The following is a 25,080-nucleotide window of genomic DNA, read 5'->3' as shown; positions in this document are numbered from 1 at the left end:
CTAGGCAATTTAAGTTTTAGGTTGTTCAATAGACATCTCAGTGGCAATTTCAAGTAGGAGGCTACAAATGTGACTCTCAAGTACAGGTGAATTTAGGGTTGGAGATATAAATTTGAAAGTAGCCAATGTGTAAGCATTATTTATTACTGTGGGATTGAGCCATATCACTGTAAAAGCAAATATAGATAAAAGGGAAAAATAGGTGAGACATTGCACTAGGGACAACATTGTGTTAGCAAAGATGAAGAAAGATCAGCAAAGGAAGTTGAGAAGAAATGCCCAGGAAATTGGAAAGCAATACAAATGAAAGGGTGACTCAAAAGAGAAAAGGAAAAAAAAAATGTTTAAGGAACAATTAGTGCGGACAGACAAGCTTTTTTATTTTTTTCAGCAAATCAACTACTGAGAATTAAGCATTGTTTTTGTCAATGTGGAGGTTATATTGACCTTGACCAGATCAGTACCCGTTGATTTGTGGGGAGTGTGCCAAACTGGAGTGCATTTCTAAGAGATAGTGAGAGGAGGGATGGGGGATTATACTAAGACTGTAGACATCATTTTAACTTTTCCTATGATATGGTGATACAGAATGGGACAGAAGCCAGACGTTGATATGGAAACAACACAAAATTTTGCTTAATATGGTAGATAATATGCTAGAAAATATGTAGTATGTTTGAACACTGCTGAGAGTGATCAAGTAAGGAGGGAATAATTGAATATATAGGAGAGGGGCCAATTTAAGGAATAATGTTGTTAAATAAACAAGAGACAATGTACCCACTACCTTGATGGAGGGATAGACATAAAGGATGATAGTTTAAGTACCATAATGGGCAAGAGGGCAGGGTATCTGTGTATGGATGCTGTAAGTTGATTATCTTGCTTTTCAAAAATAATCAATGTATTTTTATTTAAACCACTTTTAGTGATATTTTGTTACTTGCAGCTGAAATCATGTTTATCAACATATTTCTCAATGTCAGGAATTATTTCATGACTATTTTAGCATTCCAAAATTCTTGTTCAAAGAATGGTATCTGTTTGGCTTTCAATAAATACATGGTGAATGAATTAATGAATGCATGAACTAAATGTCATTAAAATGAATGGAAATTTGTTGCATGTAAATGGAAGCTTCATTTAGAAAAATTAGATCTTTCTAGTTTTGACCAAAATAAGGTGTTCCTAAACCAAAGGAAATAAATAATCTAAACTCTAGTTGACCATTTTGCATAGTGACCAAGTGGTATGTAGGCCTTCATCCAAGTGGATGATGATTTGACATTGATATAAAGAAGAAAAAAAATTGATGATGGTAAAAATGATTATAAAGATAATGGTGATGATTATACTGATAAAAGCTACCTTTTATTGGTTAAAGCACTTGACTGGTGCTTTACATTCAGTATCTTAGTAACTACTACAATGTTATTAATTAATATATAACATTATATTCTATAAATTATACAGGATAATTAATCTTGTCAGGGTTTCACAGTTATAATTTGCTAAGGTGATAAATGCACTAGCAGTTCTCTTTTCATCAAAAGTACTACTCTTTTTTTTTTAATTTTTTGTTCATATAGTATATATTCTATCCAAAATAAACAGTGTCTCACAATATCTTCACTTAATTGTACAATCAAGAAACTAACTAGTTTTAATCATTGTTTAACCTTCTTTGTTAGACATATAATTTTCTAACAGGAGTTTGATGGAACCAGCCATTAAGAAATAACCTTTTGGGCTGACAATGGTGGCTCAGTGGCAGAATTCTCACCTGCCATGCTGGAGACCTGGGTTCAATTCCCAGAGCCTGCCCATGTCAAAAAGAAAATAAAAAATAAAGAAATATTTTTGGTCAATTTAAGATGGCTTTTCTTCACTTGAAATTTACATCTAGCTGTGCATTTGAAATGTCTTGGGATTCTTTTCAGAGATGGAGCCATTTTAACTCAACCACCACCTTCAATTGGATTTTTTTTCTCTATTAAAAAAGTGTGTTTTTATTTAATTGTCCAGATTTATCCCTAGGGATACAGATCATCAGTTATTTCCATACTTATTGCCAGAATCCCATTTTTCCATTCTAAAAAAATAATTACTTTAAAGTCAGGGTAGAAAAAGGAAGAAACTCAGTAAGGTAAAATTTTCATTGCATGTGTACATATGTGCATTTTCTCATCTCTGTGTTTGCGTATGTGTGCACGCACATGTGCATGCATGGCCTAGACTAATAAATAATTGGGGTTTTATGGTAATGGAACTGTATGTAATTGTCACTTTATTGTTTGTTTATATTTACTTTTAGTAGCACCAGAGCTGCTTTGATCTATACTGTTTATTTTGTAATGTTAATTTGAGTTAAGCCTTTGTTATGAAAACCTCCTGTATATATTACCAGATGGTAGAACAAATACAAATATATGAAAACCGTTAGGCAAGATGCCTGACTAGAGTCTGGAATTTCATATTACAAAAACTATTACTTGGTTCTTACCAGCTTCCCACACTTCTTACTAGTGTGAAGACTGGCACTAATTGGCATTGCCATTGGCAGACCATGGGGACTGTCCAGTTAAATTCAGTGGACCTGACATCTAACACTCCCCTTCCCAATTAGAGCGCCTTCCCGGAAAGTACGGGTGGTGGCAAATGCTTGGGAGTTACAGAGTAGAAAAATGTAAGATAATTCTTCTGTATGGAAGGAATTCCTTACTCTTTATTACCGGTATCATACTTTGACTTAAATACATAGAAAAACAGAGTCACAGAAACAAATATATAGACTCTCTCCTTATTAAATTCTAGGTTCAAAAAACCACCATACTCAAGAGGTGTCAATAAATATTTGTGCTAACAATACATCTCCTGTTTTGAGTCTTGATTTTATTTCTGTTACCTAAGCTGAATACCTCTTGTATATGGATTTTTGCTGAGTAGAGTGAGAAGAACAATCTATAACTTGCAAAACTATGAAGGAGCTTTGAATGTAATTCAGCATTGTGAAAAAGTGCTTTTCAATTAAAAAAGACAGCAGATAACTTTCCATAAGAATTTATAACCTATACCGTTTTCCTAGACTACTGATACACTGGCATTTAATGTATTTTGCCTATTACTTTTCAGTGAAAGGAAGAGACAGGTCCATTTTTTCACTTTCTTTTAAAATTGAAAATATATTTAAAGTCTTTCCTACTGCTTCTAAAAGGCAATCCAACCCGAAAGCCATGACAGAGAAATTGCTAGAGCTTTAAAACCTTTATCCATGATCAAAATAAGAGCAAATATTCATAATAGTGCAAACTAAACAATCCTATAGTTCTATATGAGTTGTTCTGACTTTGTAAATAAAATTCTTGAGAAATTGTAAATGCTTGTTATCCCCATGTTAGCTGGCTTTCTATTTGATTTCTTATAGTCTTTAGCTACCTAGTAAAGAAAGTTCGGGATGGAGAATGGATCTCACTTTCCCCTAATCATTTGCAGATTGATGCTTTTCACCACCCAATAATCTCATTAGATGCTGCCAATGTTTGGCAAAAACCATAAAAGGGGGTTGAGGAGGACTGTTTTATAAATGGTAGATTGTGATGAAATTTTTAAGACTTTTAGCAGAAAATCTTAGTCGCCCCCACCACCATTTACAGAAATAGGAAAGCAAGAGTGGAAAAGGATGGAACATCTTGTAGGTATGTTCCTTCCCTCCGCACTCACGGGCCAGAGTGGCTTGTCCCATGTGCTCCTAAACTATGGAAGGGCGGCCCTGTGTTCTTACTCTGTCATTGAGCTTCTTCCCTCCTGCTTTATTTTTGTTTTAACTCCTTCTGCCTGTTTCTTTGCTTGTGTTTTAGTCTGTTTGTCCTTAATCTACACAGATAACCAACCTTCAATATTTTTTATTGATATCTTCCTTTCAGACTGCAGGCAAATTTCAATGACTTCCCTTTTCTGCTCTGCTCAGTAATTGCTGCAACGTAATTTGTAAAGATAAGTTCTGTCTCATCTTCTAGTCACTGGGGTGTGGTTGGGTGCCAAGGAATTTAAGTTCATTTAAAATCTTTATCATCTATTTACTTTTCCTTATATAAATCTAAAACTATAAACCTGCATCTTTGATGTGAGAGAAACTCGCATTACCATCAATAAATTATAAAAAACATTATGCTACACATTGTAACAATTCAACTTCCTTCTTTTGCATTAGAAATAAGTTAATTTATTATGACTTTATACTTTCCTTTAAAGAATTTCATTTAGATATTACAAAGGAAATTTATTAGTACAAAATATGTATATTACTATAGAAAATAATATCAATTTATCTATTATCTATTTGTAATAATTGTAATAGTACAAATACATATATTATACTAGAAAATAATATTTACTTTTAATATGGTTTTTAAATATTGTTACATATACCTAGATTGTAAGCTTTTATAACAGGCATATTAATATCACTGGAGTGGTGATTATGCTATGGTATATTTAGAGATAAGAATGAAGCCAATGAGATTAGGGTTAAAGTAATTCAGAACACAGGGGTAAGGAAGACAGTGTCTATATTTTAGAACCACCATGCTCTTTTAGACCAGAGGAAGAAAGTTTTATATGGTGTGGAACTGAAATTTTCTGTAGCACATAATTTAATTCAACATATCTGTATAACTCATTTGAACAATTGAAACACAGAGAGTCCAGAATAAGAAAGAGGTCCTTTAATTCTGTACAGAATTCAGGTATTGTAATACCTGAATACATCTTAGAGTATATTAACCAGATAGTAAAAAAGTATTGGCAAAGTCCCTTGAAAAATGGGAGAAAGAATATGGAACTATCAAAACTTACCATTGGGAATCCCCTGTAACTGTATCAAACTTACACTAACACCAAATCAATAGGCCATGCCCTCGATCCTGAGGCTTACTCTCATGAAACTGATGTAGGTAGTGGAGAAGCTTAACCTAGCTATAGGTATGCCTAAGAGTTACTTCTGGAGGACCTCTTTTGTTGCTCAGATGTTGGCTCAGTCTCTGTAAGCCCAACTCTGCAAGTGAAATCATTGCCCTCGCCCCTACGTGTGACATGACATCCAGAGGTGAAAGTCTCCCTGACGACGTGGGAGATGACTCCCAGGGTTGAATCCAGCCCTCACACCATGGGATCAACAATTCCATCCTGACCAAATGGGGGAAAACAAGTATAATTAATAAAGTATCAGTGGCAGAAAGAGTTTAAATAGAGTCGAGAGGCTATTCTGGAGGTTGCTCTTACGCAAGCTTCAGGTAGACCTTATTATCTCTCAACCTGCCAACCCCCAACCCAGACCATTCCAGCCAATCCTAAAGAACACCTAGGGCAATATATAAGATTCCACAAGAGTTCCATGCACTAGAGGTTAGGTTCCATAATCTTCTAGAAACCTACAACCTCCAGAGAGGTTCCTGGTCCAGGTAAGTCCTGAAACCTAGCCCAGACACTCCAGAACATCAGATAGTTCCATCTCCCTACCCCATATTAGTGACAGCCCCTTCCAATATGAAAAAGTAAGAATGGCCATAGCTCAAACACCCCTAAAGAGGGGGATGGAAAGACCAAAGGTGGTCTGTGGAGTTATACAGTGAAGATAGGATTTAACAAATGAATATGAATGCAGAATCATTAAATTTATATCTCTTTTAGTCTCTAATATCTTAGAGCAGCTACAAGTAAAATCCTAAAATTGTGGAATTGTAACCATGTCAAGGTCTGACATATGTTCTACAACTAATTGTGGTACTGTGCATCAAAATTGATTGCTTTTTTTTGTATGTATGTTACTTTTCACAAAAATAAAAAGAAAAAAGTCAATTGTGATGATAAAAAATATTTAAGCCTTCTAGCCTCCTATATTTTGGAGCAGCTAGAAGGGAAGTTCTGAGAGGATCATATGGTAGCCTATGAAACTCTGGGATCTGTCCTGTAACTACTTGTTGAAGAGTGCATTGAAAACTATTGCTTTTTTTTTTTTATTTCTTTGCTTTGTATACATGTTATACTATACAATAAAAAAAGTTGAAAAGATATGTGATACATAGCATAGGACCATGTGTATGAACCATAACTGCATGACTTATTGGATTACTAAAAATTGTAGAGAATTGCTTTATAATTACTTATAATTACTTCCCACTTTGACTTAAGATATTGCCAGCAGCCCAAACCTGCCAGGAAACACTTTTGTCGTCATATCCTACTTCCTCCTTTCCCACAATCCAAAATTTTTTGATAATTATCTCCTTGCTTTTCCTAACCTTTTTATCACTTAACTCTGTGGTTTATTTATGCTATTAACAAAATGGAATCATAGATAATTTTTTCTTCTATTTCTGACTTCTGTTCATTCCTTTGACTGTGATATCAATCCATGTTCTTGTAGGTTGTTGTATTTCATACATTTTCAAAAGTAGTATAATTTACTCAACCATTTTACTGTTGATCATTTGGTTTGGAGTTTTTACAATTAATGAGCCAAAAAATGTTTTGTCCAGGTGGGCCGCAGTGGCTCAGCGGGCAAAGTGCTTGCCTGCTATGCCGGAGGACCTCGGTTCGATTCCCGGCCCCAGCCCATGTAACAAAAACGGAAAAACAAAATACAATAAAGCAAGAAAATGTTTGGAAATGTTTCCCTTTCTTCCTTCCTTCCTTCCTTCTATCCTTCCTTCCTTCTCTCTGTCTTTCCTTTAAAAAAAAAAAAAAAAAAAAAAAAAAAAAAAATGTTTTGTCCATCTCTCTTGCTATACATGTGTGTAGAATTGGTGGAGTATAAGATGCGTATATTGACTAAATTGAAGATTTCTTAATTTAGTAGATAATGGCAAACTGTTTTAATGAGTTTGTGCCAGTTACACGCCCACCTTAAGAGTGTGAGAGTTCCCATACTCCATATCTTCACTAGGTATGGTATTGCCTAGTTTTTATTTTTTTAAAAGCCTTTCCAGTGGATGAGAGCAGTATTTCATTGTAGGGTTAATTAGAATATTCCTTTTTTTTTTTAACTAATGAAGTTAAATACAGTTTTATCTATTTACTTTCCATTAGTATGTTTTGCTTTGTTTTGAATTACTTGGTCAATTTTCTTCCTCGTGTTCATATTGGAATATCTCTTTTTTTTAATCTATGGGAGTTCTTAATAAATTCTAGGTAGCAGAAATGTATTGGTTCAAAATGTTGTGAACATACACTGCCACTCCATAACTTGCATTGTAACTATCTTAATGGTGTCTTTGATGTAGATGTATCTTAAATGTATTGATATTTATCTTTATTGTTTGTGCTTTTCATACCCTGGTGTGATACTCCAAAAATGCCTATCACCTTCAAGAGATTACCAAGATTATAGATTTTGTGTATATCATTATTTTTTGTTGGTTGGTTGGTTTGTAGTTGAGTGACCATGTGGCTTAGTTTTCTGAGGACAGTTCTTGTTTGCACTTGCAGTCCCAGTATAATTATAAATATCATCCACTTTATGTTCCAAAGGAATTTAATTGTAGATCAGTCAGGATGACTGATTTTTTCTCCTGCTGGGTTGAGCTCCTGATTCAGTAGCAAATTAAAAAGATATTTAGATTAAACCAGGTTTCTGGTTTTGCCAAGGGAGTACCATTAAGCACCAAAAGGCAAAGGGATTGAGGATATATGCAAAGAAGTGAGAGGATATATTCAAAGAATGTTATGAGAATCTAACATTGAAATTAAGCTTGGTAAATAGGGAGAGAGAATGTGGTGGCCAAAGAAGGGGATTCAAGAAATTGGCAACATAAAATAGTGGCAGTTATTAGTAATTCTGTGTCTTAGTAATCACCCTGATAGTGACAAGCTGAGCTAGGATGAAGCTCAAGAATATTGGAGAAGAGGTTAAGCCATTAAATTCCCGAAGGTTTTGGAAAGATCTCTACTGCACAAAAACTGAACTTTTGACCATTGCTATGCCAGTAAGGTTTGGTGGTTCAGACTTTACAATTTATAAAATTAAAATTGAGTTGTAGAAATATCTCAGAAAAAGGTGACTTTGGGCAATCTAAGTGTACCATATGTAGGGAGCAAAGACATGGGCACAATCTTTGTCGCGTCAGAGAAAATGGCATTTAAGATTTGGTTAGTTCATTTCCCTTCAGGAAACAGCAGTCGTGTCTCACCTGGTCTCCTGAAATTACTTATTTCCCCTCTAGTACTTTCAAGCCTCTTCTTTTCCACTTCCGCTTTGTGTCCCATATTTCTAGTATCTTCAGTTGCATTTGGGTGGGCTTCTGCCTAGTGGCAAAGCTTTCATTATCTCTTGCAAGCAGACACTTTCATTCCTGAGCTGTTCGTATTGCCCTTCACCATAAAATGACCTGTGCCTGTGAAATATGCCTCCTGAGAAAGATCTCTCCCTTATTCCCTTTTTCTTTCAGCCAAGCAGTCACCCTTGTGTAAACTACTGTGATGTATCTGAAGCCTGGACCCCAAGGTGCCTGCTGAGCATTGATCCCTTTGCCCATGTGCTCTGCTATCCCCTGGGCAGCAGGGCTCTGGGTGCATCTTTTTTCTGCTGAGGTGAGCTGTGCCTCTGGTGTGTCCTGTACTTCTGCTTACCTGATACTCATTTCATGACAGTGCAGTTGCACTTCTAACAAATTAACTCACTTCCTAAATCAATCCTTCTTTTTTTCCACATAAAGGTTAGCGCTGTTAAATGTCTCTAACTTTTTCTTGCCTTCTGGACCAGACATTGGTTTTTTGAACATATTTCTATATATTTTGTCTGGGAGAGTCTTCTGCAGCATGAGATATAGCATCGGGAAGGTGTGAGTCTACCCAAAACTCCCATAGTTCTATCAAATTATACCCACCTTTCCTTGCTTAACTGGATAATCTTTTTTTTTTTTTTTTTTTTAAGGAAAGACAGAGAGAAGGAAGGAAGGATAGAAGGAAGGAAGGAAGGAAGAAAGGGAAACATTTCTAAACATTTTCTTGCTTTTATTGTATTCCGTTTCTCCGTTTTTGCTACATGGGCTGGGGCCGGGAATCGAACCGAGGTCCTCCGGCATAGCAGGCAAGCACTTTGCCCGCTGAGCCACCGCGGCCCGCCCTTAACTGGATAATCTTAGTAAAGAAATATCTTCCATCAGGCTATCATCTATTTCAGATGGATTCAGTTTATCATTATCTTGCCTCACTTCCCTTTAATACCGCTTATTTTGGTACATCTTTCCTTAATCTGCTAATTGCATTTTTTTTCAGGCTGCTTCTCTCAGGATACAGAAAATGTCTGTGTCACCAGCTGAGATATGGTACACCTTTCTCAGGCACTGTCTTTTGCAGAAGGCCAGCAGTTTGCTTAAGGAACTAGCTTGACACTCCTGTTCTCTAGAGATGGACACTCACTTGTGTAAGAACAGTGACTCAGCTCAGCTAGGCACCAAAGTGAGTGTCACTGCAAAGGATTTTGTTCCCCAAATTTTAATGCTTATTTCTCGTATTTTTCTGCCAAGTGAATTGGATGCTTATGATTTTAAGAAATGCAGGGAGCAAAATTATTGCTCTTCTCTTATTCAGAAATAAACTAATTAAGAAATGAAATAGAAGTGTCCATCCATGGAAAAACAAACGATCAATTTGGTTGGATAACATAGATTAGTACGAGAACCAAAGTGGGTTTGCTAATTTCCTACCCTTAGTAAAGATCTGTCAACAGCCCCCCTAATATTTACATGGGAAGAACAGACACTATTACTGGATTTTTGCACTTCCATTGGCTTAGGTAGAAAAAGGAAAATAAATAAAATTCTCAAATATTTTTACCCCCTGCTCACCTTATGTCAGCTTCTCTCATTCGAGAAATGCAAATCACTGCTGTCACCTAACCTCCAGATTAACCATTTCACCTCCAGGAGGAGGAGTAGGGAGTGGGACAGTAGTCAGGTGTGCTTAGAGAAAAATCCTCTCTCACCACACCAGGAAAAGAGAAATAGAATCCTCTTATCATACTAAAATGCATTATTTAGATATTCCTGTAAAAACTACTTGTGCTAAACTCTCTTATCATTTCTCTGAAAATAAATGTATTTATTTCAAACTTTTAAAAAATCTATTATCGGGTGCATGGGTAGTTCAGTTGTTAGAATGTCTGCCTTCCATGCGGGAGACCCAGGTTTGATTCCTGGACCATGCACTCCCCCCTACCAAAAAAAAATCTGTTATCTTAAATTTCTATATATATCTTTTAAAGAATGACTATATTTTTTCTACATAGCCACATAGGCTTTGTTTTGTTTTGTTTTGTTTTACATGGGCAGGCACCAGGAACTGAACCCAGAACTCTGGCATGGCAGGTGAGAACTCTGCCACTGAGCTACCGTGGCCCTCCCCATGGCCACATAGTTTTACAATGAGCAAAAATAACAATGATTCTTTGATATTGATAAAAACCATTGTATATTCAAAAACCTAAATTGTTCTAAATATGCCCTTTGTGGCTGATGTGTCAAAACCAGAACAAATCCAGGATCATAAATGCATCTAGTTGTGTACTTTAAACATGTTTTCATTGGGAACAGTTACATTTTCAATAACACTGGCTTGTTGAAGAGACTGTACTAGTTCTCCTGAGGTATATTCCATTTTCTGGATTTTTCTGATTACCTCCTGGGGTATCATTTGGTGTCTTACTCTCCTGTACTTCCTATACATTGATATATAAGGCTTGATAAATTCAAGTCAGAATACATCATGGTTGATATTGTATACTTTTCATTCTTCATTTCGGATGATACATAATATCTAATAGCCCTACCAGTACTGATGCTAAGATTGATTGCAGATTAGGGTCCTATCAGCCTTTCCCCTCCATTGTGCAGTTGTGTGTTTCCTTATGCTCATTCTTGAAAGATATTTTTCATTTGATATACAATTCTATTTTCTATCTGCTTTTGAAGAGATTTGTCCAACTCTTTTCTGGCTGTTATTGTTTCAGTCAACCAAATGTCCCTATGCTATGGGTAATTAATTTTTCTTCTTTGAATATTTTAAAGATATTCTGGTTTTGGTGTACTGCACTTTGACTGTGGTATCTAGGGACAGAGATTTAATTTATTTGTCATGCTTGAGATTTGTTGTGCTGTCTGACTCTGGGGATCGTAGGTTGTCCATTGTAGAAAATTCTCAGCTATCATTGTTGAGTGTATTTCTCTTCATGCTCTATGTTCTCCCTTTGCTATTCTGTAGAGGTAAAATAGATCTCTCTTTACAGTCTTAGTTTTTTACTAACCTCATACATTTTCTGTTTGTATGTGCTGGGTTATCTTCTGTGTTTTCCAGTTCTCAATTTGCATTTCATGAGTGATTAATCAGTAGTTTAACCTCTAATCTCAGAAATTATGATCAGTGTTTCATTTTTTTTCCTGTTTACCTGGCATTCACAAAAATAAACATGTCTATAGAAGCATAATTTACATAGAGAAAGAGCACATGCATAAGGGTAGATCTCGATGAATTATCACAACATGAGCCTATACATGTGACCATGACCCTGGCTTAGAAATGAATCTTGGCAGCACCCCTGCAGCACCATGGATGGTACCCCCTTTCCCTTTTCTCTAAAGGGAAACATGATCCTGTTTTCTAACACCATTTAACAAATCTCTCCATGTGTCTCTTTTTTTAACTCTATTGGTGGAATCATATGATTTATATTATCTGTGTTCTCCTTTTTTCACTCAAAATTATTTTTTGTGAGATTATCCAGGTTATTGATTATATACAGTGATAGCTTGAATGTATTATAATTGCTACATAGCATTCCATTTTACTGTAAATGTATATTTGGGTTGTTTCCAGTTTGAGACTATTACAACTAATGATACTATAAACATTTTTGCATACTTCTTTTGTAACTAATACAGTTGGCTGTATACTCAAGAGTAAATTACTTGGTCAATAAATAATCAGTCTATCACATGATGCCAGACAGTTTTCCAGAGTGCCTGTATTATTTTTTCACACCCATCATCAGTGTATGATAGTTTGAGTTGCTCCACATTCTTACCATAGTTGGAATAGTCAGTCTTTTTAATTTTATTATTCTGGGGGTGGTATTTGGTATATGTGCATTTAATGCCTAATTCAGCATGTGAATTTTATCTACGGCTGATTACATCTGTGGTCAGCTAAGGGGAGTGCCTTCAGCAATGAGTGAGCTTAGAAAAAGTCAGAAGAGAAACAGCTTAGCACAGCTCTAAGGAGCTCAGCAGCCCAGCACATCTCAGCTCAGAGCTCAGAGCTGGCTCAGATCCAGAAGTTTGGAGAAGCATAAAGGAACTGCCCCAGGAAAGCCATTTGAATCCAGAAGCTCCTCAGCGGTTGCCTTTTGCCTTCCCAAGTTAGTAAATTTGTAAATAAATAAATCCCCTTTATAAAAGCCATTCCATTTCTGCTGTATTGCATTCGGATAGCCTTAGCAAAGTGAAAAACAATGTCTTTCATGGTATTGGTCCATTTCATCAAAGTTGTCCATTTCATCAAAGTTATCAAATGTATGGGCATAGAGTTGCTCACAATATTATTTTATTACCCTTTTAATGTCCATGAGATTGGGGTAATAACCCCACTTTTTTTCTTATATTAGTATTTTAGTATTTATTTCTTATATTAATATTTTTCTCTCTCTTTTTCTTGATTAATGTGAGTGGAAGTTTAACAATTTTGTTGCTCTTTTCCAACAATTAGCTGATTTCCAAAGTGTGTTTCTTGCAGACAAAATACAGATGGGACCTTTATTTATCCACTAGTACAGTCTTTGTCTTTTAATTGGTGTTTTTAGATCATTCACATTTAATGTAATTATTGGCATATTTGGACATTTACCATATTTGCAATAATTTTCTATTCATTGCCCTTTTCTTCATTTCTTTTCTTGCCTTCCAGCTCAGTATTCCCTTATATGACTCAATTTTATTTTATCTCTCAGCATATCAATTATACTTCTTAAAAAATAATAGTGCTTGCCCTAGAATTTGCAAAATACATTTACAACTAACCTTAGTCAAATTTCAAATGACATTACCACTTTACAAGCATTGCAAGTATCTGAAAACTGAATATTTCTCAATTATTCCTTGCTGTATAGCTGTGGAGATCCAGGGTCCAGGCCCCTTCCATATTGAGAATATGTTTTACTGCATGTAGCCACCTACAATGACCAGGAAAGAAGTTAAAGGTCATCACATCTCCTCGGAGAGATGGGGGTGGGGGAGAATGAACAGATAGTATTGTAAACAAAGCACAAAAACTTCCCTTCCTTATTGTGGTGCTTACATATAACAGATGACTCAGCAGCTACAGGAAGGAATGATGATATGAGGCAAGCAACCAGGTGAATGAACCTTAAGAATAATATGTTGAATAAAATGTCACAAATAAAAAGACAGATATTATCATACCTCACTCATATGGACTACCTATAATATAGAAATTTAGAAAATTGAAGTTGAGAGCATGGGTTATCAGGTTGGGGCCTATTGCCAAGGTTCCTATATTGTAAGCTTTTACAGAAGTCACATATATTTAGGAGTTGTAACTGTTATTCCTAAATTCTGAAATACTGAGCTATTTGCATATATTTGGTCATTCTTTGAAATTGCAGGTATTTATGTGATACCTGAGACTCAGAGTTAGAGCACGGAAGCTATGAAAGTCAGCATTACCCCATTAAGCAACTGTTAAAAAAACAGAAAAAGGGGTCAGACTTCATCTAGAGATATGAATGAAACTGATCTGGATAGGCCTATGGTAAATCAGAATACTGAGTAAAGGATGATATGGTCCATATTTTCAAATATCAACTTCTGTGTGAGACCAAAGGGATAGGTGTTTACTTGGTGCAAAATTTATGTTTGCAATAGCACATTATCTAATTTAAGTTGTATTACTTGAACACTACAATTACATGGAATCTTGAATAGGGTGTGAGACCTTGTTGGTTTGTACAGGTTAGTGTGATGCCCTGATAAATCCCAGAGTAATTTGGGAAGAGAATAAAAAAGTACTTGCAAAGTCCCCCTAGGGGGCTGGGGAGAAGCGAGAAAATATTAAACTTCCCCATCTGGGGAATTCTTGATATTCCTGCAAGCAGTACTGACAACCCATTCAATAGGCTGAACCCTCAATCTTGGGGCTCACCCCTATGAAGCTTATTCCTGCAAAGAGGAGGCCAAGCCTATTGACAATTATACTCAAGAGCAACCCCAGAGAGCCTTTTTTTTGCTCAGATGTGGTCTCTCTCTCTAAGCCAACCTGGCAGATGAACTCACTGCCCTACCCCTACATGGGACACGATTCCCAGGAGTGTAAATCCCCCTGGCAATATTGGATAGGACTCCCAGAATGAGCCAGGAACCAGCACCATTGGAATGAGAAAACCTTCTTGACTGAAAGGGAGAAGAGAGAAATGGGACAAAATAGTCTCAGTGACTGAGAGATTTCAAGCAGAGTTAGGAGATTAGCCTGGAAGTTCTTCTTGCACATTACATATATATCCTTTTTGGTTTCTGTATATTGGAGTGGCTACAGGGAAGTACTGTGATGCTTGAACTGTAGATCCAGTAGCCCTGATTCTTGAGGAAGACTGTATAGCAATATAGCTTTTACAATGTGACTGTGTGATTGTGAAAACCTTATGTCTGATGCTCCTTTTATCCAGGACAGATGAATTAAAAAAATAAGGATAAATTAAACAAATAATAGAGGGGATAAAGAGTTAAAATATGGGTAGATTGAAATACTAGTAGTCAGTATAGAGGGAGGGGTAAGGGGTATGGGCATGAGTTTTTTTCTTTTTATTTCTTTTTTAGAGTGATGCAAATGTTCTAAAAATGATCATGGTGATGAATACACAACTATGTAATGATTTTGTGAGCCACTGATTGTATAATATGGTTGGATTGTATGTGTGTGAATATTTCTCCATAAAAAATATTAAAAACAAAAGTCCCCTCCCTTTATCACTGCTGATAATAAACCTCCAACCCCATGTCAGGAGACCCTGCTGAAACTCTGCTCTCACACCCTCACCCTAAACCTTTATAGGCCCTTGCACTCCCCACCCCTTTTGCAGCGCATTAACTTCTATTTCCCACCCGGCCCCCATTGGGAAGAACGTTCTCCTGTTTGTAAGTCCCAATAAAATTCATGTCTAACTCTCTGCCTAGTATGTTCTTTGGTCTTAAGTCTGCAATGGCCCGAGCTCTTCGAGAGCTGGGTTGGAACAATAGCATTTCTAGAGGCTGTAATAAAAAAAAAATGACACAGAAAAATAAAATCCAGCTGCATGTTATCTACAAGGCCTCACTGTGATTAATACGCTCATAGTACTAACGGATGAAATAGATAACATGGAAGAACAGGTTGTTAGTATTAGCAGAGAGGTGGACCTCTAAAAATTAATCAAAAGGAAGTGCTGGCAACTTCCAATCTAGTAAGAAGGCAACATAAGACACTCCAGGGTGCCATTCCCCTGAGAATCTGAGCATCCACCACAAAACTTGCAGAGCCATCTTCCTCAAAACTCCAGAAAAGAGTTAAAGGATTGTGGTAACTGTGCGAATGCCAAATTGAAAAAAAAAAAAAAAAAAACTGTAGTTTGAAAAATGGTAGGAGAAACTAGAGGAAGGAAGAAGATGGTGGCAAAGGAGTTCTAGAATTTAGTCTCTCCTCCAGGGGAGCTGGTAAATAGCCAGGATCTACTGAAACAAAGGTTTGGGTGTTCTCTGGAGACCAGATTGTAAACCAACAGGACTGAGTGGAAAGAGACCGATCAAGTGCAGTGAAGAGCTGTAGGTAATCTTTCCATGCTGTGGCTGACCCAGGAGTCACTCCCTAGCAGGAAATAGAAGCCCTGTTAGGATATGACTTTTGGTTAATGAATTCAAACTGCTAGATACCAACTGTGATCCCAGATAAATTTACAAGGCACCCCCCAAAACAAACAAACAAACAAACAAACAAACCCTGTGGGTTCTGTTTCAGCCCACCCCCAGCAGGGGAGGAAGCAGGCAGATGGAAAGTCACAGTGGCTTCTAGCGGGGGCCCAGCGCAGTTTGCTGAAGGTTGGCCCTACCACAAGAAAAGGGGGAGATAGGGCCATGCACCAACCCCAGTTCTTGATTAGCAAATCCAGGCTGCTGGACTTCAGCTCTGAGAACAGCAACTTTTTTTTTTTTTTTTTTTTTTTTTAGCAGCCCATTAAAGAAAGCAGTTGGCAATCTCCATTTCAGTCTTCCCCAGGCAGGGACAGAAGCAGGGTTGACTGAGAGACACAGTAACCCCTCAGGCAGCAGAGACAGTTCACTGAAGAGTGGCTCTTTCCCAACAAGGGGGCGGGGGCAGAGCCCAGCACAGGCAGTAGCTGTTATTTAGAGAATCAGACTCCAGGGGCTGGGAAAACAGCATCTCTTTCAAATTGCTTTCCTTCAGCCTCTGTCTGCCCACAACGGAGGTGATGTCCCCTGAGAATGTACTACTTTAGGCTTGGGGGAACAGCATGCTGAGGAGCGCCATCTTCTGGGCAAAACGAGAAAAGCATAAAACCAGGAGATTTCACAGAAAGACTGGCATCTGCCGGGTCTTCTCAGGAAGCCTTTGTACTGATCTACACTCCCTTTGTGAATCTTGGACCTACCTTGTCTGGGAAGAACTGACTGGGGGTAGGTCCTCTCCAGCGGGAGCCTTACGCCAGAATCAATCCTCCAGGTAAAAGAAGCTAGTGATAGCAAAAGAAGTGTTGAAAATGTACAGAGGCAAATCAAACAGAACAGATCAACATTCCCTGAGGAGGAAGAGGGAAGAGAAAGCTTTTTCCTGGAACAAACTATTGCACTAATAGGTCAATCTCAAAAATCATTCCATAGATGCAGGGCAAGAATCCGATAAATAAGAGCTGAAAAAAATGCATTCGTAATCCTATTACTGGAGCCGTTTATTAGGAAAACGAAATTTCAAAAGAGAAATAGCCACAAAAGGAGCAGCCCAAAGTTGAAACTAATGGAACCCTGAGTTGGAGAGGCCAAAAGCTACCACGTGCCTTACGGTGTGGACTGACCCAGAAGCCAGCCCCAGGATAACACAATCTTTGGGAAGAAAGCATCACCTTGATGATGCCTCGATTTGGACTTTTCCCCAGCCTGAAACCACGAGCAAATAAATTCCCATCATTTAACCTGACCCATTTCATATGCTTGAGGCATTATAAGAAAGTAAAATTCAGGGACTCAGATATTTGCACACTGATGTTCATAGCGGCATCATTCACAACTGCCAGAGGTGAGAAGTGACAGTGCTGGTGAACAAATGATTTAAAAAAATGTGGTACGTTCATACAGTGGGACATTATTCATCCTTAAAAGGAATGATGTTCTGATGCATGTGACAACATGGGTGAGCCTTGAAAACATCAGGTTGAGTGAAATAATCCAGACACAAATGAATAAATATTGTATGATTTGGCTGATATGAAATAATTAGAATCATCATATTCTTAGAGTTAGAAATTGTAATGCTGGTGTCCAAGGGACTGGATGATTATAGGAAAAGGGAGTTAAGGCCTTATTTGTATACATTTTCTGTTTGGGCTGATGGAAAAAATTTGGTAATGGATGTTATTGATGGGGCAAAATATTGTGAATATAATTAACACTCCTGAATTATAATTTTGGATATTGTTAAAAGCAGAAATTTTAGGTTGCGTATGTGTTACCAAAATAAAAATAAATAAAAATTTAGAAAACATGGTTTTGTACAATGAAAATACTGAACACTATAGTGAACGATTGAGTGTAATTACTAGTATAATTATAATATTTTTTCATCTATTGCAACAAAGATACCACACTAATGCAAAATGTTAGTAGTAGGGAAGAGTGTATTAGTAAGGGGTAGAGGTATGTGGATGGGAACTTTATCCTCTGCACAATTTTTTCTGTTAACCTATAGTTTCCCAAATAAAAAAGCAATTATAAAAGTAAATGCTAGAAACCCAAAACACTGCAATGAAAATTCCTTTTTTTTTTCTTTTTAGTTCGGGAGGTTTTATTTATACCATTTCAAGCTCAGTGATTCTTTCCTCAGCCATGTCCAGTCTAGCGACGGACCCCTCAAAGGTATATTATAAATCAGTTATTTTAAGTTCTTGGTCTGATAATTCTAAAACTTTTTCCATAACTGTGAGTGGGCATGATACTTGCTTTAACTCACTGAATTGTGTTTTGCTTTGCTTTTGCATTTTAACATGTCATAGTTTTTTGTTGGAAGCTAGACTGATGCATTGTGTAAAAGGGACTGAGCTAGCCTTTATTTTCAGGTTTTACATTTATCTGGCTAGAAGCTAGGATATGTTTACTGTTTGCTGTCACACAGTGGTCACGGATTAAAATTTCCTGTAGTTTCCTTGTTTTTGTTTCCCTTGTTATCTGTGTTTTCCTAGGGAGTCCATCTTAGAGAGGGTAGGAGCCTATTGGTTCTTCCCTGGTGGTGCCTAGCGCGGTGACAGCTCCTGGGTTTCAGCTCCTGGGTTTCAGCTCCTGGTAAGCTGAGATTCTCTTTGTGCTCCTTTATCTCCAGGATTTGGGGCAATCGTTTGTCCTGTGATTTCAATTCTCTGATGGATCTCGGAAGAACTGTTAATTTCCAGTTTGTTCAGCTTTACCCTTGTTGCAAGGATAGGAGTGATGACTTCCAATCTCTTTAATATTGGACCAGAAACTGGTAACCCCAAAATGTCCTTTTGGTTTTGACTCCAGTGCATTTTTTTTTTCTCTCTGGGACATTTTGAAGTAATATTCTAACCCTAATGTCCTGAAATTAACTATAAAAGGAAATGATTGTCTCCACCACCCACCTTACTTCCTTGTGATTTGTCACCTCTACTTCTAGAAAAGTAAGATTCATTAATTTCTTTTCTGCATCATTCATTATTTGCTTTTCCTGGTACTTCTATTATTCAGATATTATATATATGAATATATATTATTATATTTTGTTTATATATCTTATATATGTATATTGTAAATATAGTATACATATTCCATTGACGATATTCTCAGGAGTTTAGAATCTGATTGTTCATACGTAAGAGTAAACCCGTGAAAAGCTCCCTGTGCCAGGACAGAGCTTGTTACTAATGAGCTACTATAGAGTCAAAGTATTACAATCTAATTTTTCATTGGAAACTCACAATTCAGAATGTTAAGGATTTTTCTCTGGAATTTTCATTTACTTCATAGAAATTAATCATCCCCCTTGCTTATTGATTAGCCGTCTGGATAGTGATATTCTGGAGCTCAGTAGCAAAGACTCTCTGAGATGTCTCTCACAGATGAGTAAAGAGCCCTTTACATAATTTCCAGGTTTCTAGACTCAGGGCTCACTTCTTACATAACCATGTCATGTGCCTGGTATCTCTAAACCAGAGACTACTCCAAAGTCATGGGGGAGAAATGGACGCATCTTATTGTCAGGTGGTTGGGAGAATGGAGAAAATGCCATTGCTGATATCTGAAGTAGGACTGGATTTGAGATGTAAAGAAAAAGTGTGAGCTTCTTCAGCTAGTATAAGAATTAGTGAAAGACATTTTATTATGGAACTCTCAAAAATTGTCAGGCATTGTGTGAGTTGCTTAAAATATAATCAAGAAAATTAGATTAGATAGATATCAAGATTTCTATTTTAACTTGGAGAAATTAAGGTTCACAAAGGTAATGTCAACTCTACTAAGACAAACATCTAGTCTGAGAAGTTGGGCATTACTAGTTAATAGATGGTTAAATCATCAAAATAACCCATCATAAACCTCTTTACTCACAGCATTGAGTCTGAAGGCTACCAAATCTATTCTTAGCTGCATGTATGGTGATACTATACTTTCCTTTTTGTTTCTATGCTTTTATTATTGTTGCTTTATTTTTTTTTGGTTCTTAAAAGTTGATGTCAGAATTTGGGCACAAATGTTAGTGAGAATGGCAAGAGAAATGCATCTGAACTTGCCTATTCCTCCCTGGGAAAAGGTAATTAATTGCTTAAATCATAGAGTGGGTACAATTATCTCTACTTCAGTACTGTAAATTGGCACTGAATACACGAATTTGAAAGTTATCAGCAAATGCAGGATGAAAGTATAAAGGAAAATAGAACTTTAATTTCAAAGTTGTTATTTTCATTACTAATCATATTATATTTTCAGAAATCCTGGGGAGTAACTAATTAGATTTTTGAAAGAATTTTAAGCACTTTGGGAAATCTATTCTGTAGTTTTTTGATTATTATTGTTTTTATTCTTTCTGAAAAAGAATTAAATACTTAGTACTAAATAATATAATTTCTATGTTAAGATAAGTTTTCTAGATGTTTTGTTCATCTTCTTACTGAATCCTACCTTTTTTTTTGTTTGTTTTTAACATGGGCAGGCACCGGGAATCAAACCTGGGTGTCCAGCATGACAGGTGAGAACTCTACCACTGTGCCACCATGGCCTACCTTGAGTCCTACCATCTTTGTGAGTTGAAATAAGCCAAGAAAAAAACATAGCTTTTTTTTAATCCTTCCATAAAATTTACCTGAACCCTATAATTTTCTTCCCAAAGATGAGAAGCATCTCTTCATTAGTATCAAATTTAACTGTGAAATCATATTACTGAAAAAAAGTAGAAGATATTGTGATTCCTGCAAACATTTCTGATGTATCTGCTATTAGCTGGAGAGTTCAACATTAATTTTTAGAAAATTTCCAGAAATTCTCTAAATTTTCGAAGTTCTTAATGGTGGAAGGAAGGTATTCTAGTTTGCAAGCTGCCAGAATGTGATATACCAGAAATGGAATGGCTTTTTAAGAGGTGAATTTATTAAGTTGCAAATTTACAAGTTCTAAGGTCATGAAAATATCCAAATTAAAGCAAAGCTATAGAAATGTCCAATCTAATGCATATCCAGGGAAAAGTACCTTGGCTCAAGAAGGCCAATGAAGTTCAGGGTTTCTCTTACAACTGGAAAGGTATGTGGCAAACATGGCCACATCTGCTAGCTTTCTCTCCAGGCTTCTTGTTTCATGAAGCTCTCTAGGGGTGTTTTCCTTCTTCATCTCCAAAGATCTGTGGCTGCTTGGGCTCTTGTGGTTCTCATGGCTCTGAAGCTTTCTCCAAAATGGTTTCTCTTTTAAAGGCTCCCAGTAAACAAATCAAAACCCACCTGTAATGGGTGGAGTCACATTTCCCTCTAATCAAAGGTTAATACCCACTATTGGGTGAGTTGCATCTCTGTGGAGATAATTTAATTAATTTGCAGCCTGCAGTGCTGAATAAGGATTAAAAGAAATGGCTGACTCCACAAGATGGATTAGGATTAAAACATGGCTTTTCTAGGGTACATAATCCTTTTAAACTGGCACAAAGGGTGTATGAGGTGGGAAGGCAATGTCTACTTTTAGAAAACCCCTTCTTTTTCTGCTTTTAAGAATACAAGTACCTGACCTCTTGCTATCTTCTAGAACAACTTTCTTTTTTATTGCTAAGTCATTTCTTGAGGCATATTATTCTCTCTGTAGGCCCCTTTACCAAAGAAAGCAGGAGTTGAAACTTTATACTGTTTTCCTTGCTATTTTATGACTTTTGATAAGTTCATATCATTGGCATATTCTGCACACTATGCAATGGAGGATTGATCATCTTTATGCCTGGAGTCACAATGGGTACAATGGGGATCGGGAAAAGGAGAAATCAGATGATTGATGAAGGACAGGAATTGAAGTTAACTAATAAAGTCGAGAGAAATCTATTTCGATTTCATGTAATGGGTATAGATGACTACCTTGAATTTGACCAGTATTGAGGAAAGTATTGAGGACCTTTGGCAAAATATAAGTTGGACAGTAAAAATCTTGGAGTAAGAGGAACGGGGAAATTTCTAATGTAATCTCACTTAGTTTGACATGTGATTTCTGAGGAAATGGCCAACTGCAATTCAACATGCATACATGTGTGTGTTTATTTTTATTTAACATGCAGTTTTTCTTTAGGCCTGTTGATTGTGTGTTGGTACAGACTGTTATGATTTTACCCATCACCTCTGATAGAAACTTCTAAAACATGATCTATTGCTATCAAGGACTCTGGCACTTTTTATCATGTTCCATGTGGTGAATTTTCATTTATACACGTGTGCTTTTTGGCCTCTACTTTAAAGAATCCTCTGAAATTTTGAATTAGAGGTCTAGGAAAAAATATTTTGCACCATGAATTCCCAAGCATAAACAGGTAAATTCTGTCATACTACAGTACTACATTAAATCAAATTATATTCAGGTAGTTTAAGATAAGAGCTTTGAATAAGATAATGTTTTTAATGTCTTTATCTTTGATAATAACATTATCTAGAATAAGCTTTATGAATTATTTTTTAGAAGAAAGTAATCTATATAAACCCTAGTAAAATAGAACACATAGTTTACAGACTTACACAGTGAGAGGAAGGAAGTGCCATTATGCATTTGCCTTGCCTTGAAGTCTCTGAGGCATATCATTCAGATTACTGAAATTTATGGCTAAGGTCATTATTTTCTGTCCACAATTCTACACAAAAACCATTATGCTGCATTATATTTAAATTGGTTAAATACGTCTCATAAAGTGGAGAAATTCAGGAAACAGTTTGAGAGACTTAAATATAACTCTGCCAATGAAATTTTATAGTTGAAATAGATCTGAGTTCTGCTTTTAAAAGTATATCAATAAATTATTCCTGGCAGAGTTTTCTTACATCAGTACTTTTTTATTAAAATAATGAAATTGTTTGACCTTAGCAGGTTTTAGCAAAATACCTGAGAGTATATTACATTCTAAGCTGGATCTATTTTAGAAATTTCAGCTGAGCATCAACAGTTTAAATTTAAAAGTTAAATTGAAAATTTTCCCCCCTTTGGAAAACCTATAACACATAAGCTCCACGTACGCACAGTAAGAAACATGAGGGAAAGAATACAGGCTTTTGCTTTTGGTTAAGATGGAATACCTATGTATGAGTTTCCTACTACTACTGTGGCAAATTACAACAAACTTCATAGCTTAAAACAACACAAATGTTTTATCTTGCACAGTTCCTGTGGCCAGAAGCCTAAAATGAACCGAGGGCATAGACACAGTAGGGTTGAGTTCCTGCTGGAGACTGTAGCAGTGAATCCATTTCCTTGCCTTTTCCAGTCTGTTGAGGCTTCCCACATTACTTGGCTCATGGTCACATCACTCTGACCTCTGACTCGATGCTATTTCTTTTTCTCTGAGTGTGATCTCCTGCTTCCTATTTATAAGAACCCTTGTGATTAGATGGGGATCACCTGGATAATCCAGGAGCACCTTCCTATCACAAGATCCTTAACTTAATCACAGCCATCGAGTCCCTCTTGCCATGTAAAGTAACATATTCACAGGCTCCAGGAATTAGGACATGGAAATTTTTAGGGGGCTATTATTCAGCCTATCATATCTGGCCTTTAACTAACTCTTTTACCAAGAAAAATTAAGAAAACTTAACAGAATGCGAAGTGTACTATTTTGAAGGCAAATGAGAAAATGGCCAAGAAACAAATCAAGGAAATTTTCAGACAAATTAAACTGAAATAATTTAATCACCAGTCAACAAAAAGAAACAAATATACAATAGAGAAAATAACAGTGTTAAAAGTTGGTTATTTGAAAGATTAATAGATCTAGAAAAAAACCAATTTATTAGTATCAGAAATTTAAAAATGGTATTATTACAGATGCAATCATGACAGGAAATTGTAAAAATCCAAATGGCAATAAACTTGGCAATTAAAATGAAATGAATACATTGTGTTTCTTGAAAAATACAACTTAAAGTGATAAGCACAAAAGTAAACAGAAAATATGAGCACTTCTTTATCTGATGACCACTTCTTTATCTGTTAAATAATTGAATCCATAAACCAAAATCTCCTGAAGAACTACAGTCCCAGGTAGTTTCTCCAATAAATTATTTCAAACATTAATGAATAAATAATAACAATCTTGAACAAAATGTTTCTTAGAATATTCAAAGTAAAAACACTAACCAGGACTTTACAAGAAAGGGATTTCATGGGATATCTCTCTCATAAACCTAAGTACTAAAAATTTCATAAACAAGTTAGGTTCTTCTAAGACTTGGCTGGTTTTCATTTGTGAGCATATTGGAAATTCTGTAAATATGTTTTTAAACAGTTATATTGTACTATAAATTGTATATGACAAGATTTACTAGTTATAAGGATGGAATTAGATTTGTTTCAGCAAATATATGTATATATATATATATAATTGTAATTCACTGCTATAATGATGGCATGGAACACTTCTATCACCCCTAAATGTATCAGTTAATCTCTCAACACCCATAGCTGTGATTCATGCTGTTCTAGCTTTGTCTTTACTAAAATTTCAATCATATATAATTATTTATTTATTGTTATTTGATGTAAGTGTTCTTTATATATTCTGGATATAGCACTTTATCAGATATCATGCTTTGCAAATATTTTCCTCCAGTGTGTTTATTTTAAATAAAATAAACGTAAAGGTAATGACTTTACTTTTCATTACCTCATCATTGTATTTTGTGAGCATTTTAGAATATGCCATGACTTTTTGAGGTATAATTGGCATACAATACATTTTATATATTTAAAGTATGCAGTTTGATGTGTTTTGACATGCATATACCTGTGAAACCATCAATACAGTCAAGATAAAAAAATATCTCCCATTACTTCCAAAATTTTATTCTTTCTCTTTGGTAAATCAACCCTGCTCTAACATTATATCTAGGCAACCAATAAACTGCTTTCTATCACTGCAGACTGGTTTGTACTTTTTAGAATTTTATACAAATGAATCATAAAATACGGAGCCCTTTTTGTCTATTTCATAATTGTTTTGAGATTCTTCCATGTTGTTTTGTTTTTCAGTAGTTCATTTGTTTTAATTACTGAATAGTATTCCATTGTAAATATATAA

The 25,080-nt window shown here is 36.0% G+C and overlaps 1 long non-coding RNA gene across 5 annotated transcripts in view; it reads left to right on the top strand.

The window, feature by feature from the left end:
* LOC143686355 (uncharacterized) overlaps nucleotides 1-25,080 on the top strand; it is a 175,612-nt gene that overhangs the window by 101,536 nt on the left and 48,996 nt on the right. For 2 of the 5 annotated variants that reach the window (XR_013177086.1, XR_013177084.1), the window contains 3 exons: nucleotides 18,101-18,182; nucleotides 18,643-18,958; nucleotides 20,485-20,520. This is a non-coding gene — a long non-coding RNA (uncharacterized LOC143686355). Of the gene's footprint in view, nucleotides 1-18,100; nucleotides 18,183-18,505; nucleotides 18,553-18,642; nucleotides 18,959-20,484; nucleotides 20,521-25,080 lie in introns of those variants that run through there. The other 3 variants (XR_013177085.1, XR_013177087.1, XR_013177088.1) reach the window with 3 other exon arrangements.

Source organism: Tamandua tetradactyla, chromosome 6, assembly GCF_023851605.1.
Source record: "Tamandua tetradactyla isolate mTamTet1 chromosome 6, mTamTet1.pri, whole genome shotgun sequence".
In the NCBI taxonomy this organism is placed as follows: Eukaryota; Metazoa; Chordata; class Mammalia; order Pilosa; family Myrmecophagidae; genus Tamandua; species Tamandua tetradactyla.
This window is presented reverse-complemented; position numbering and strand designations above follow the sequence as displayed.